Source organism: Pocillopora verrucosa, chromosome 5 (assembly GCF_036669915.1).
Source record: "Pocillopora verrucosa isolate sample1 chromosome 5, ASM3666991v2, whole genome shotgun sequence".
NCBI lineage: Eukaryota > Metazoa > Cnidaria > Anthozoa > Scleractinia > Pocilloporidae > Pocillopora > Pocillopora verrucosa.
Genome location: NC_089316.1, coordinates 18,931,019 through 18,944,874, shown reverse-complemented (window position 1 = coordinate 18,944,874; position 13,856 = coordinate 18,931,019). Strand labels below are relative to the sequence as shown.

Here is a 13,856-nt window from a genome sequence, read left to right as displayed (position 1 = left end):
AACTGTTAAAGGAGACATTACAAATAAGTGAAAGCAAATTCCTAGTACCAAAAGATGTATTGCCCGGACGTATCACTTTTCTAACAATCCAGAGCTCTCGTCCGGCGTCCGCATGCAGCCTTGCCTTATTTGTTGTGATGTCATCATTTAACCGTTGTTTTATGTCTTGATGATTCGTAGCGGGGGCACACTATAGTTTGCGAAACGAAATGAAGTTAAAATCTGTAATTTGTGAAATGAACTTAAATCTGTAATTTTCGAAATGGAAACATGAATCTTATGGTCACCAGCCGGATGCATCGGTCAAAACTTTTTAAAATATCTCTTTTACTCTGGTACACTTGAACGAATTGTCAACGGAAACTAAAAATATGAATTCATTTCACACATTTAAACGAATGCTTTTAGTCCTTTATAAGGGCGGAGGAATTGAAAATACTTGAAAACACTCATTTTTTTTATAAAGATTAAATTTGAATTCATTTGTTTAATTTTTTTTACGTATATCCGTTTGCAACGAATTAGATAAAATAAAGTTTAACTGAACATGTTTTGTTGATGTGAATGGGGTAGAAGATAAATGAACCTATTCCCTGTTAGAAGTTGCGTTAAGGTTCGTGCAGTATTCCAAGGAAAACGATCCAAGTGTTGCACCTCCACGATGACCTGACCGCCTTCTGTTTCTCACTGCCTTCATCATTTCAACCTATTGAAGGCCTTCGGGTCTATTGAGACCTATGTTAGGATATGTTTGTTTAGGTTATGGTGCTCTGTGGAATGTAGGAAGGGGGGGCGAAACATTTCTTAAGAATGATCTTCCAACTGTGACGGGCGATTTTAATATAAGTTTTTCACTTCAATATAAATATCCCGTGAGCATAGCTTAACGGCCGATAATAAGGCATAACCTAAAGGCTGGTCTTCATCTACAACGGAGTCGAAGTCGTTATTGAGAAATGCAGAGCAGTACGATCAAGCTGAAATCAAACTTGTTTGATCTTCCAGTTCTGTTTTCAACTCCAACAATTGACTTTTCACGGTTCAAAGCGGAATCGGACGAAAACATTCTCATTTTTCCGACTCTGATCCTGTACTTTGATTCTGTTGAGCTTATGACTCCGCTCATGACACCGATTTTTAGTTTTCACTCAGTCGGAAGTGCTCCAACGACTCCGACTGGGACTGCGATTCCGTTGCTAATGTAGACCAGCCTTAAGACAACTTGAAGAGAAGGATATCCCGATAAGATGATCTGGTTTTTTTTTCGATATTTGCAGGATAAATCTTGGGTAAGGACTGGAAAAGCTTTTGCAATAAAATTCATCCGGGTTCAGACTCAGTACAATTTATCAAGCTACAAACACATTTCTTAGGTTTCCTATTAAACCACTGCTTAAATAAAAAAAAATCTACATTTCATTGTAGGGATATTTGAATAGAATTCAAATTGGAAAGTTGAAAGCAAATGAAAATCTTAATTTCAAATGATGAAAGAAACTTTTTGTCCGTTAATGATCACTATATTAATTCTAATTTCCTCTGAAAAAAGTATCTTTTTTCATATTGGTGGGTAGGTGAAAATTTACAAAGTACCGAAAAGTTAAAGGCGAACGACAAAGCTGGCGAAAGACAACCTTTTGGAAATCTTGGCATTACCTTTGATAACCTATGCGATTTTCATAAGACAATCGAACACCATGAGCGTGACCTACAAATTGCAAAAGAAGTGGGGGATAAAGCTGGAGAAGGACGGGCTTATGGAAATCTTGGCATTGCCTATCACAGGTTAAGCGATTTTCATAAGGCAATCGAGTACCATGAGCGTCGTCTACAAATTGCAAAAGGGGTGGGGGATAAAGCTGGAGAAGGACGGACTTATGGAAATCTTGGCAATGCCTATGACAGCTTAGGCGATTTTCATAAGGCAATCGAGTACCATGAGTGTGACCTACAAATTGCAAAAGAGGTGGGGGATAAGGCTGGAGAAGGAGGGGCTTATGGAAATCTTGGCAATGCCTATCACAGCTTAGGCGATTTTCATAAGGCAATCGAGTACCATGAGTGTCACCTACAAATTGCAAAAGAGGTGGGGGATAAAGCTGGAGAAGGACGGGCTTATGGAAATCTTGGCAATGCCTATCTCAGCTTAGGCGATTTTCATAAGGCAATCGAGTACCATGAGTGTCACCTACAAATTGCAAAAGAAGTGGGAGATAAAGCTGGAGAAGGAGGGGCTTATGGAAATCTTGGCAATGCCTATGACAGCTTAGGCGATTTTCATAAGGCAATCGAGTACCATGAGTGTGACCTACAAATTGCAAAAGAGGTGGGGGATAAAGCTGGAGAAGGAGGGGCTTATGGAAATCTTGGCAATGCCTATCGCAGCTTAGGCGATTTTCATAAGGCAATCGAGTACCATGAGCGTCGTCTACAAATTGCAAAAGAGGTGGGGGATAAAGCTGGAGAAGGACGGGCTTATGGAAATCTTGGCAATGCCTATGACAGCTTAGGCGATTTTCATAAGGCAATCGAGTACCATGAGCGTCGTCTACAAATTGCAAAAGAGGTGGGGGATAAAGCTGGAGAAGGAGGGGCTTATGGAAATCTTGGCAATGCCTATGACAGCTTAGGCGATTTTCATAAGGCAATCGAGTACCATGAGTGTCACCTACAAATTGCAAAAGAGGTGGGGGATAAAGCTGGAGAAGGACGGGCTTATGGAAATCTTGGCAATGCCTATCGCAGCTTAGGCGATTTTCATAAGGCAATCGAGTACCATGAGTGTCACCTACAAATTGCAAAAGAAGTGGGAGATAAAGCTGGAGAAGGACGGGCTTATGGAAATCTTGGCAATGCCTATCACAGCTTAGGCGATTTTCATAAGGCAATCGAGTACCATGAGTGTCACCTACAAATTGCAAAAGAGGTGGGAGATAAAGCTGGAGAAGGAGGGGCTTATGGAAATCTTGGCAATGCCTATGACAGCTTAGGCGATTTTCATAAGGCAATCGAGTACCATGAGCGTCGTCTACAAATTGCAAAAGAGGTGGGGGATAAAGCTGGAGAAGGACGGGCTTATGGAAATCTTGGCAATACCTCTCTCAGCTTAGGCGATTTTCATAAGGCAATCGAGTACCATGAGCGTCGTCTACAAATTGCAAAAGAGGTGGGAGATAAAGCTGGAGAAGGACGGGCTTATGGAAATCTTGGCAATGCCTATCTCAGCTTAGGCGATTTTCATAAGGCAATCGAGTACCATGAGTGTCACCTACAAATTGCAAAAGAGGTGGGGGATAAAGCTGGAGAAGGACGGGCTTATGGAAATCTTGGCCATGCGTACTTTCTACTTAATGATACGTCTAAAGATCGAGGATCGTTTTCGAATGCCCTTGAATGCTTTATTTCCAGTTTGTCAAAGCTCAATGAAATTAGGGCTCATCTCCGGTTTAAAGACGAGTGGAAAATTAGCTACCGCGATACGTATAATAGTGTATACAATAATTTGTGGCGTCTCCATCTAAGACAAGGTGAAGTTCGTGATGCCTTGCGAGTTGCTGAGGGTGGACGGGCACAGGCTTTAAAAGATCTCATGGAAGAAAATTATGGGTGTCAAGAGGTATACTCTCAGTCTCATTCCTCAGGAAAGTCAAGTGGCTCCTCTTTTAGATCCAATCCTTTAACAATAGTTTTCATAGCTCTTGATAAACAAGAGATCATTTTCTGGGTTATAAGAAAGGATGAAGAAGTCACCTTGAGGAGAAGAAAGGTAGGAGATATTTCAGAAGAAGATGTGAGAGCTTTCCTTACGACTCTACACAGTACTGCCTTGAACGAAATTGGTGTACGTGCTGGCGTCTAAATTGAAAATCGCTCGCTTGTTCAGTTGCGGGAGGGGGAGTGCATGACTGAAAAGGCCTCTTGCAGTGTTTCTCAGCCTGTTTCATCAAAGGAGAGTTTAAAGAGGTTTTTTGACCTTATAATTGCTCCTATTGCTGACCTGGTCCATGGAGATGACCTCATTCTCGTTCCGGAGGGTTCATTGTGTTTGATACCCTATGCAGCACTGATTAACCCAGAGCAGGAGTATCTGTGCGATTCCTTAAGAATCAGATTGATTCCGTCCTTGACTACTTTGAAATTAGTTACTGATTGTCCAGCTGACTTCCACAATACGAAAGGCGCACTTCTAGTGGGAGATCCGTACCTAAATGGAATTGTCTATAAAGGAACAAAGTATTGTCGGCTGCCATATGCAAAGAAAGAAGTAGAGATGATTGGGAGAATCCTAGGAACAGTTCCCCTCATTGGAGAGAAGGCGTCTAAAGGAGAAGTCTTAAAGCAACTATCTACGGTTGCTTTGGTGCACATCGCCGCCCATGGCGGAATGGAAACAGGAGAAATTATTTTGGCCCCAAACCCAGCTGGGAAATCCCTTCATCTTGAGGAGAAAGACTTTTTGTTGACGATGAAAGATGTGTTAGAAGCTAAGCTGCGGGCAAGGTTGGTTGTGTTGAGTTGTTGTCATAGTGCTCATGGGCAAATAAAGGCTGAGGGGGTGGTTGGCATTGCTCGAGCATTCTTAGGTGCTGGGGCTCGTTCCGTTTTGGTGTCCCTCTGGGGGATTGATGACGAGGCTACTTTCCAGTTTATGAAACATTTCTATAAAGAACTAGTGAAAGGAAGGAGGGTCAGTGAAGCTCTTAACCAAGCCATGAAATGTATGAGAGAGTCTGGGGAGTTCAGGGAAGTAAAGTACTGGGCACCATTTGTTCTCATTGGGGACGATGTCGCTCTGGAGTTAAATGGAACTAATTCAGTTTAGTTGCTGCTCAATGTAAATATAACTTATTTTCATATTTTCCTTTTAATGTTCTTAAAAATCTTAAAGTGCCTCTTGACGTCAAGTTTTGCACACTCCATTCATTTGCATTTTCGGCCGCAATATGGCTCTCTCACGAACCTTACCAAATTTCAATCCGTTTCGAGCAACAGAAATCATATGTGCGAGATTTCGCGGCCGCCATTATTTGACTTTCCTCTAGAACTAAATCCGCAATTTCAAAGGAGTTGGCGTTGGCGAACGCAGAAAACTCACATGACTATCTCTAATAAGGTTATAACTGTGATTTGTACTGTATTCTTTACATCATGCTTCCGTCAAGAAGATAACACAACGTAGTCTGTTAGAAGCTTTAGACACATTGTGGATGGCAATTGTTGACTTTCCTAGCTACTGTTTATGCTCCACGAAAAGTACTTGAGCCAACCGAAAAAAATTAATTTAACAAGAAAAAAGTAAAGAGGACAGTCAGAGTTTTTAAACAAACTGTATCATGATTTCCTTTATTTGTCAAAATACATGAAGTTTTTAATGGTGATGTTCTTTTTCTATGCATAGATGGTTGCCGCTCGAAGAAGATGAACGCAATCTAGAATCGTAATTGGCCGTAAATGGAATGGGTCTTGTTATGACAAACCCTTTCAATGGGATAGACGGTACTGTCTTATATTTCAAACAGCATGAAATGAATCAAAATTTGGGAGTTTGGAAATAATCTGGCTCTCTTTGCGTAGCGAAAAAAAAATGTTAGTCGGCGGAAACTTTTTTATATCCGCCCACCGTATCCCGAATCGTAACAAACCATAGTCACTGGTTTGACTTTATATGTTGTAACTTATCGAATTTGTAAATCGACTTGATAGCGCCCATATACACGATTTAAATGAACAAATATATTGGTATTAAATTGAAGAACAAGTAAGACACGAGTTTTGAGTTTAAAAAATATGGACACTACACAGGCGGCGGAGTAGGGGGCCCCCTCACCAAGTAATCTTTTTTTAGAGCCCTTTAGTTGCGGTAATAGACTTGATGGAATTTCATTTACCAATTTGGGTAAAGAGCCTAGCTCTTTTTAATTATACTCAAGTCTCTGTAAGAAGCATGCGTAGTTTTGAGATGTCACATTTTCAGTAAGGAGACCTGTGAAACCACTGTAGGCCTTGAGTGTGGTTAGTTTCGGTGTCCTGTTCGATACAGAAAGAGAACCGTCCTAGATCGGGGCAGGGAAATATTAGTTAACATTTTTCACTCAGAAATAATAAGTAACTTTGAAAGATTCTCCTTCCGCGCAGATGTTGCAGCTCAGCGGGTTCAAAAGCAAGAATGGGGAGCTAACTTTGCATAGTGTTAAAGAATAAGATCACGGGCTCTGTTGAACTAATTTGAGTTAGCTTATTATAATTTAATTGGATTGATATTTTGTTTTTGAAGTTGTTTAAGTTCACTTAAAATATTCTCGTACACAAAAGGACGTAAAGACAGCAGAGTGGCAATAATTCTTAATAAAGAAACCACAACTTTTAGTTTGCAAGACATGTTTCGACATTCTTATGTCATCTTCAACCGTTAAAATCGCATTTACAACTGAAGATGACATAAGAATGTCGAAACATGTCTTGCAAACTAAAAGTTGTGGTTTCTTTATTAAGAATTATTCTCGTACACCGTTTTCATAGGCAGGTGCTGTATAAGGTGACTGTTGATATCAAACAAGTAGTTGAATGATTGCTCGTGTTTATTTTAGCGCGCAAATGTATAAGTATTGTTAGCGCGCAAATGTATAAGTATTGTACCTCACGAAGTGCTTTGAATTCAAGATTGGCTTTTAGGCATATACGCGTGGAATGACTTATTTAAATGCAGTAATTTGGAGATCAGTTTCTGGTATGGTTTTAGCGCAAACGGAAATTACCGTCTTCGAATTCATAGATATGCTAAAACTGATTTGTTTTTATAGTATAATCTTCCCTTCTTGGAGGTGCTTTCAACTAAGAAGCCGAGTCATTATTTTCGGTCTTCACCGTTTTGACCTAATACTAGTCTTTCACAATCTATTGCTTCCTGGAATTTCTAGAATCACTGATTTAGCGCCATGACCTGATGTTTTTATTTTTTTTTTTTCCACTTGTGCTGAAGCCATGCCAAACCAATGTTCTTCAGCTAATAATATTCGTGGCTATTTTTCACAGCTTAGAAAATGTTATTCCACCAGTGTGACTGAATTACTAACTAGTTTCCAGTTAATTTATGGAAAGTAGGCACTACCATCGGTAGGACCTTCTCCAAATACAAATTGATTACTCTTGTTGCATTTAAATTTAGCCCTTTGACTCCCATGAGTGACCAAAACAGAATTTCTCCTTCAATATCAATACAATTTTAAGCAGACAAGTAATGAGTTTAAAGAAAAATATCAATAACGGGATTATTAATTGATCCAATACCAAATTCTCTAAAAGTAACATTCTAAGAATTGAAGGACTGAGAGTAAGGAAATTTCTGACGAGATCTTGGGAGTGAAAGGATTAAACTGTGTTACTGTAAACATATTAATGTTACAATTAATGAATTTCGTTAAAGTTATATCTAATAATTTTTATATTGCTCACGCTGGATTATTTTGGCCAGGAAACCCGCAAAGGACAACAAAAATTTTAACATGGAAAATGCTATGACCATGTGCATCTGATCTTAGGTCCGTATGCTCATCATCTCTTTGCAGGAGCGCAGTTTGGTTACGACCTACTATGCAAGGCATTACGTAAGCACAAATTAAGAACAGTTGATAATTTGATGACGACTGTCAATCTCCTGTCAGTTCTAGCCCGGTCACTTTAAAAGTACGTGAGAACAACCTCGCAGGCTGGGGAACAGTTACCAGCTGAACAGTTAAGTTGTCAAGTTAAGCCTAACAAGTTGAGCTACGATTCAAGCAATTAAACAAGTGTGAGTTTACAGTTGCAGGTCACTTTGTTTGATAGTTCAGCTAGCCCCCAACCAAAAGGCTTCTTAACGGTTGGCAATATGTGTTTCCCATAATTATGTTCAGTGCTGAGAAACGTTGAATAATTAACAACTATTCACGTCGGTGTCAGTGGGTAGTGCTGGATATTTAGTGAGCTGAGGCGAATAGCTATTTCAGCATGCATTAAAATAATGAGACAATATAGCACAAAAAGATGAATGTGCGTCCTGATTGGCTACTCAAACGCCGAGTATCATTTGCTATCCACCTCCGAGTAACTGATGCTGGATTTGCCCCTGAACATTTGGTAATCGTTGCCTTTTCGGTGAAAAGTTCTTAGGTGTTTTATGCTTGATTCCCTGAAGTGCTTTTGATTTGATGAAGGGAAAAAAACCCAAAATGACCAGAGTGTTAAGAAAAACTACACCTGCAATTCTTTTTCTGAGCATTGCTCGTAATGATCTTACCCCTGAAAAATTGCCTAATTTGAAAGTTATGTTAAACCTAAAATGAAAGACTAATATCAAAGGCGCGTGAGGTTTGGTTTGCTAATTTACTTAATAGCGCATACTACATAATACTCCCGATTTGCAAAAGCTTTTCCCTTCGATAAAATAGCGATCACATCTATTTGCTTTGAATGAATTCTTCAGGACGAATTCATCTTCAGATTCTTTTTTTAATGTTGGTCTTGTTTTGATTTGTTTTTTCTCTGGCATGCTGCAACTTATGAATAAATTAAGTGTAGAATGGGGTGTTTGGTGCAGGAACTAATAAGAAAAAAAAAACTCAAGTGATCAGAAAAAAATCGATGGTCAAGTCAAAATGTTTGTAATGACAGCTTATCAAATAATCACAGTGTGATAAAGGTGTGATGAAAGTGCCACCAGAGATCAGCTGCATGTCAGCTGTTAGAGCACATTATGGTGGTGTAATCTCCTGTAATATTTCTGGTAGACCCTAAGAGCTCTATTCAAAGGGATACTCCGAATGTAGCCTGAAAAGAGAAGTCTAGAACTCAACAACCAAATACTTTTTATTTTTCTGCCAGCCCTTTAAGAAGTGGTGGTGTGAATATAAAGAATTAAATGTGTTTGCTGCTGCCCTTTGGGATTACAGAGAGTAACCTAAACTATTCAAGAATTGTCTTCTGCTGAGTTGAAAATTTGGCAATGGGCATCCTTTTGCCCTTAGTTTGATTTACTGAAAATGAAAATACACAAAAAAATTCAAAGAAATAAATTCGAAACAATATTGGGACTGTGATGCTCTCTAAACTTGAAGTGTACATTTGTTTGTTTCTATTTTTCATTTGTAATTTTCAAACCAAAATCAAGACCAAAGTCGAGTCGCCAAACGCTGGTGATATTGGATTATTTAAGGCTCAATCAAAACTATAAATAGTGCTGTCCATGACAAGTAAAAAATCACCATGTTCAAATTTGTTCCAGATTGTCTCCTCTAACAGCCAACTACATTATATCATGGTGCCACCTTGTCACTCCCAGGATCAGAGAGTTGACTGATCACTCAACTGACAACCCTGCAGTTTATTCTTTAGTAGCACTGAGAATATGCTTAAGATTGTTCTGATGCTCAACCAAAAATCATTGCCAAGTTGTTTCTTTTTTAAAACTATGCTAAAATACTTGCCAATATTGAGAAGCTTAAAGAAAGCAAGAATTCTTTGTTTCTATTGACTGGAATAACCCCTGACATTCTGAAGAATGAACCACTGGTGCACTTGAGTTTGGAGGATTCTTTTTTCTTAAAAGAGATGTGGACAAGAAAAATTATAGAAAAGCGAAGGGGTGGAAGAAGTGGAATGGTAAAGTAAATTGTAAACTGACATTTCAATAACCTTGGCTAACATTTGTTTTAAATGTCATTTTCCACAGAATTCAGAAAATCTTAAATTTGTAATGCTCACAAAGAAAGGAATCAACTTTAAGAACAATATGGGGCCCAAGAAATATTTTTCAATCAGTAACAAATAGAGATTATTCCATGGAAAGTGTGCACAAATGAGTTTAATTTCATTAACAAAGAAATAAATAAATGGGTGAGTGCAGTGAGCTAATGAGTTTTCTTCATCAATGCAACAAGTGGATAAAATTGTTCAAGCTCTCTCCATGGTATGATGTTTTCATTTCAAACAAACTAAGTTTGCATCTTACTGTCCAACAGAGATGGGAGCTAACAACTGTGAAAATACATTGTTCGTTCAGTTAGAGCCACGAATGATACTTCTAAACAGTGTAAATCCCTATTTGTATTCAAGTAAATTCCATTTCTCAATAATTCTAGAATAGAGGATTAAGAGCATTTCTTAAATATTGAAAAGAGAAGAAAAAGAACGGTAATACTTTATGATTATTTTTGACTGTTGAAAAAGAAATTGAAATTAAATATAGATCAAATAAAAACCCCTTGAAGGTCCATTGCAGCCGTTTCCAATAGATACACACATAACACATATAAGAAGACTATTTTATTTCAATTCCAACAAAAGCTGCAGTATGCAGGCATTGTAAGAAAGGTAAAGGTCTATGATATTACCAACAGGGATTTGAGGGTTATAGGGTTATAAATTTAGATCTTGCAAGTATAGTTGTCAGTTGGGTATCATCTCCTTGTAAGAGCCTTCAGTTATCACAATTTTTAATTGTTTTTTTCCTTTTAATTTTCTCTCAAAGAAATAAAAATGTTTCAACTGCAGAGGGAGAGGCCACTCCTACAAGGAGTATGCCTCTCCCCTCCCCCTGAGGGCCATGCCCACAACATCACCTTAAATTTTTTTTTAAAATATCAAAATGAAATCAACTGTCTCTTGTTCATTTTAACTGTCATCGCAGCAGATGAATTCCCCTATAACTGCAAATCATAACTTCTAACCAACCTGAGGGCCATACAAGAGAATATTTTACTGAGGCCCTTACAAAAACAACTGACGGCCAATATTCCTCAGTAGAACTTGAGCAAGCAAAGTTAGCAAGTGATTCATTATATTGCACTTGGACTGAACTTTTTAATTTTAAGTTTGGTACCTTTAAAAACAAAAATACATGGGTTATGATCGTATCAGTGGAAACGGTCTGCATGGAAAAGTACTGAACAAGTAAGAACCAAATCAGTGCTGGTATTTACCTCAAGACTACCTTGCCATATAGTAATGCGAATTAAAGTTAATTTTCCTAACTATGGTGGACATTCCACCACATGGGCTGATTTATGCATCGGTGCCACTGACTTGTAAAGTAGCGTTTGTATTACATTGTACTGCCCAACAGCACCCCTCAAACCAGCTATCTCAGTTTCCACAATAACTTTGTTCCTTACTGAATTGTTGAAAGCCCTAGAGAGCGAAAACATGGAACGATTACTAAAAGACAGTTCCAAGAATTAACATACCAATTAGTATCAAAGGAAAATCATTTAAATAAGGTATTTTGACATCGTCGCTAACAGTCTTTATTAATACGCGTCAGTAACAAAAAAAAGGAAGAGAGGCTAACTGACCAGTGCAACGAAAGGAATAATTTTTGTACAACTCCTCGCTGACCAAGCTGCGAATTACTTTGTACTTACCTCTTCTGAATGAGTTAAAGTCAGTCGTAAAGACTTGCAAGAAAAACTTCACCCTGCGAAAGGCTAGCTCAAGCTCTCGAATACAAAATAGAACTTCCACGGTTATCGAAAGGAGAGAAACAAACTTTTGCGTTTCACAAAAAAATTTGATGAAGAGAAAACGGGAGTTACTACATCACGGGCGACGAGCGGGGATAGAAAAAACGACCCGGGATAGAAAAAACGACCCAAATACGAGTGGTCAGCGGTGAAACAACTTTCATACTTCATATATAGACAGATCATTTATAGTATCAGGAAACAATCGTGTTGTAAAGCCGAAGTGTAAACAGTCTACTTCGCTTAATAAAATGTTAAGCAATTCAAAAGTGTTGATTGTACATATATCTTTTACTGCTTTAATAAACAATGAAGGCATCGGTGGCATCCGAAAGGTACCAAGAAGAATTAAATGTACGTTTTGTAGTTGCAGAAAACAATCGTGTTGTAAAGCCGAAATGTTACCAAAAAAGTTACACTTCGCTACTTAAAAAGTTAAGCAATTTTCCTCAAGCTTTAACTGGAACAATACTTTTAATGCTCTATTAACCAACGGAGGCATCAAATCGCCAAAGCCACTGTTCGCTGTTTTTAAACCAAATAGACCTTTTAGTTAGAGATAAATGAATAAAAAAAAAATAACAACAGCAATAACAACAAACACAAAGAAACTAAAATGAAATATAAATAGGTAGTTCAGACGCAGCTTCTCGCGAATCGCGTAAGACTGCCTTTGAAGAAATTTACCATAAACTCTGAAAGACGGCGATTCTTCTCAATTAAATTATCCCTGAATTAGGAGAGTCAGGAAAGAAAACCGGGATCTGTGCACTTTAAAACACTGAGAGATTATATACCTATTTGAGAAAATCTGTTGTGGTTTTTCTCTTTTGAATGGCTTTCTTTAAGTACATAACAGGTGGAGTTCAATGCCTGAAATGAAACTAACAGATCATCCATCTCTGCTCTGTTTCCCTCGAAATATCCAAAACAATAATTGCCTTCAACAGAAAAGCCATTGAGATGTTCTTTCAAAAAGTCGATCTCTAAATCTCTCAACATTGTTGGCTTTTGGTCTTCATCCATGGCAAAATCTTCCAGGAAAAGCAAACTACAGTGCGAAAACCAAGTTCCTGCCAAATTTGATTGACATTTTTGACAACCGGAAATCATGATACTTTTTTTTCGTCACGCACGTCACGCAGCTAGCAACAAACCATATATATAATTATTCTTGGTGCCTTTCCAAATGCCACTGACTCCCTCTCCGAAGCCTCCATTGTTTATTAAAGCAGTAAAAGATATGAGTTCAATCAACACTTTTGAAAAATTGCTTAAACTGTGAAGTAAACTGTTAACATTTCGGCTTTACAACACGATTTCTCTGGAACAACAAATTATATGTCTCTATATGAATTATAAAAGCTGTTTCACCGCTGACCGCTCATATTTGGGTCGTTTTTTCTATCCCCGCTCGTCGCCCGTGGTGTAGTAACTCCCGAGATGAACTAATGGCTTTATGGCTTTACGATTGCAGGGGAATTCTGGGAAAGCTACACGCAAGCTCTGATTGGAGCAATAAAGAGGTGTGACGAAGGTGTGTCCATAACCATGGTTACTAAATTTTTTCATTTTTATTGACCTAGGTGGTCAGAATGTATTGTTACATCTTTACGTAAGTTCGTGTATTTGAGCATGTACCTGCCAGTATTTCCAACAGCATGCATGCTTCATTTTTGGTAAATCATTGTCTTTGGCTGAAGGAGTTTAATTCAGACAGAAGCAGATTCTGTGATATGAGAGAATTTTTGGAAAAATGTTGATTTAAACCATATTGAGCAGCTATAAAATTGCAACATCCAATCCATCCAAGCCTGCTTTATAACATTAAGTCAACACCAAGCCTAAAGTCACTCATGTAGTCTCATCCTAAATCATCATTTTATCATCTCAGTAACCTATCTAGAATTAGGAAGTATCTCTCTAAAGAATCAGCAGTGGTTGCTGTTCATGCATTTGTCACATCAAAACTAGACTTTTGTAATGCATTATTATATGGCTTGCCCAAGTATCAGTTACAAAGATTGCAATCAGTACAAAACACAGTGGCTAGAGTTGTGTGTCAAATGAGTAGGTTTCAGCATATCACACCTATTTTGCAGGAGCTTCACTGGCAACCAATCAATTACCTTAATATTTTCAAGATTCTGTTTCTAGTGAATAAATCATTGAATGGGGCATCACCTAGCTATTTAGCTCAGAAACTACATTATCATTCTCCTACTGGATCATCTAGGTCTGTTAGTAATGAACTTTTAATGCAACCTAGATCGTATACTAAGACCTACAGAGACAGAGCATTTGCTGTTCATGCGCCAAGAGAATGGAACTTAATACCCTTTCAAAAACTCATTAATAATT

General features: G+C 38.2%; 2 pseudogenes; both read left to right on the top strand.

Annotated features, from left to right (window-relative positions):
* Positions 1-6,366, top strand: part of LOC131784653 (tetratricopeptide repeat protein 28-like) — an 84,945-nt pseudogene extending 78,579 nt beyond the window's left edge.
* Positions 1-13,856, top strand: part of LOC131768810 (uromodulin-like) — a 233,972-nt pseudogene that overhangs the window by 58,909 nt on the left and 161,207 nt on the right.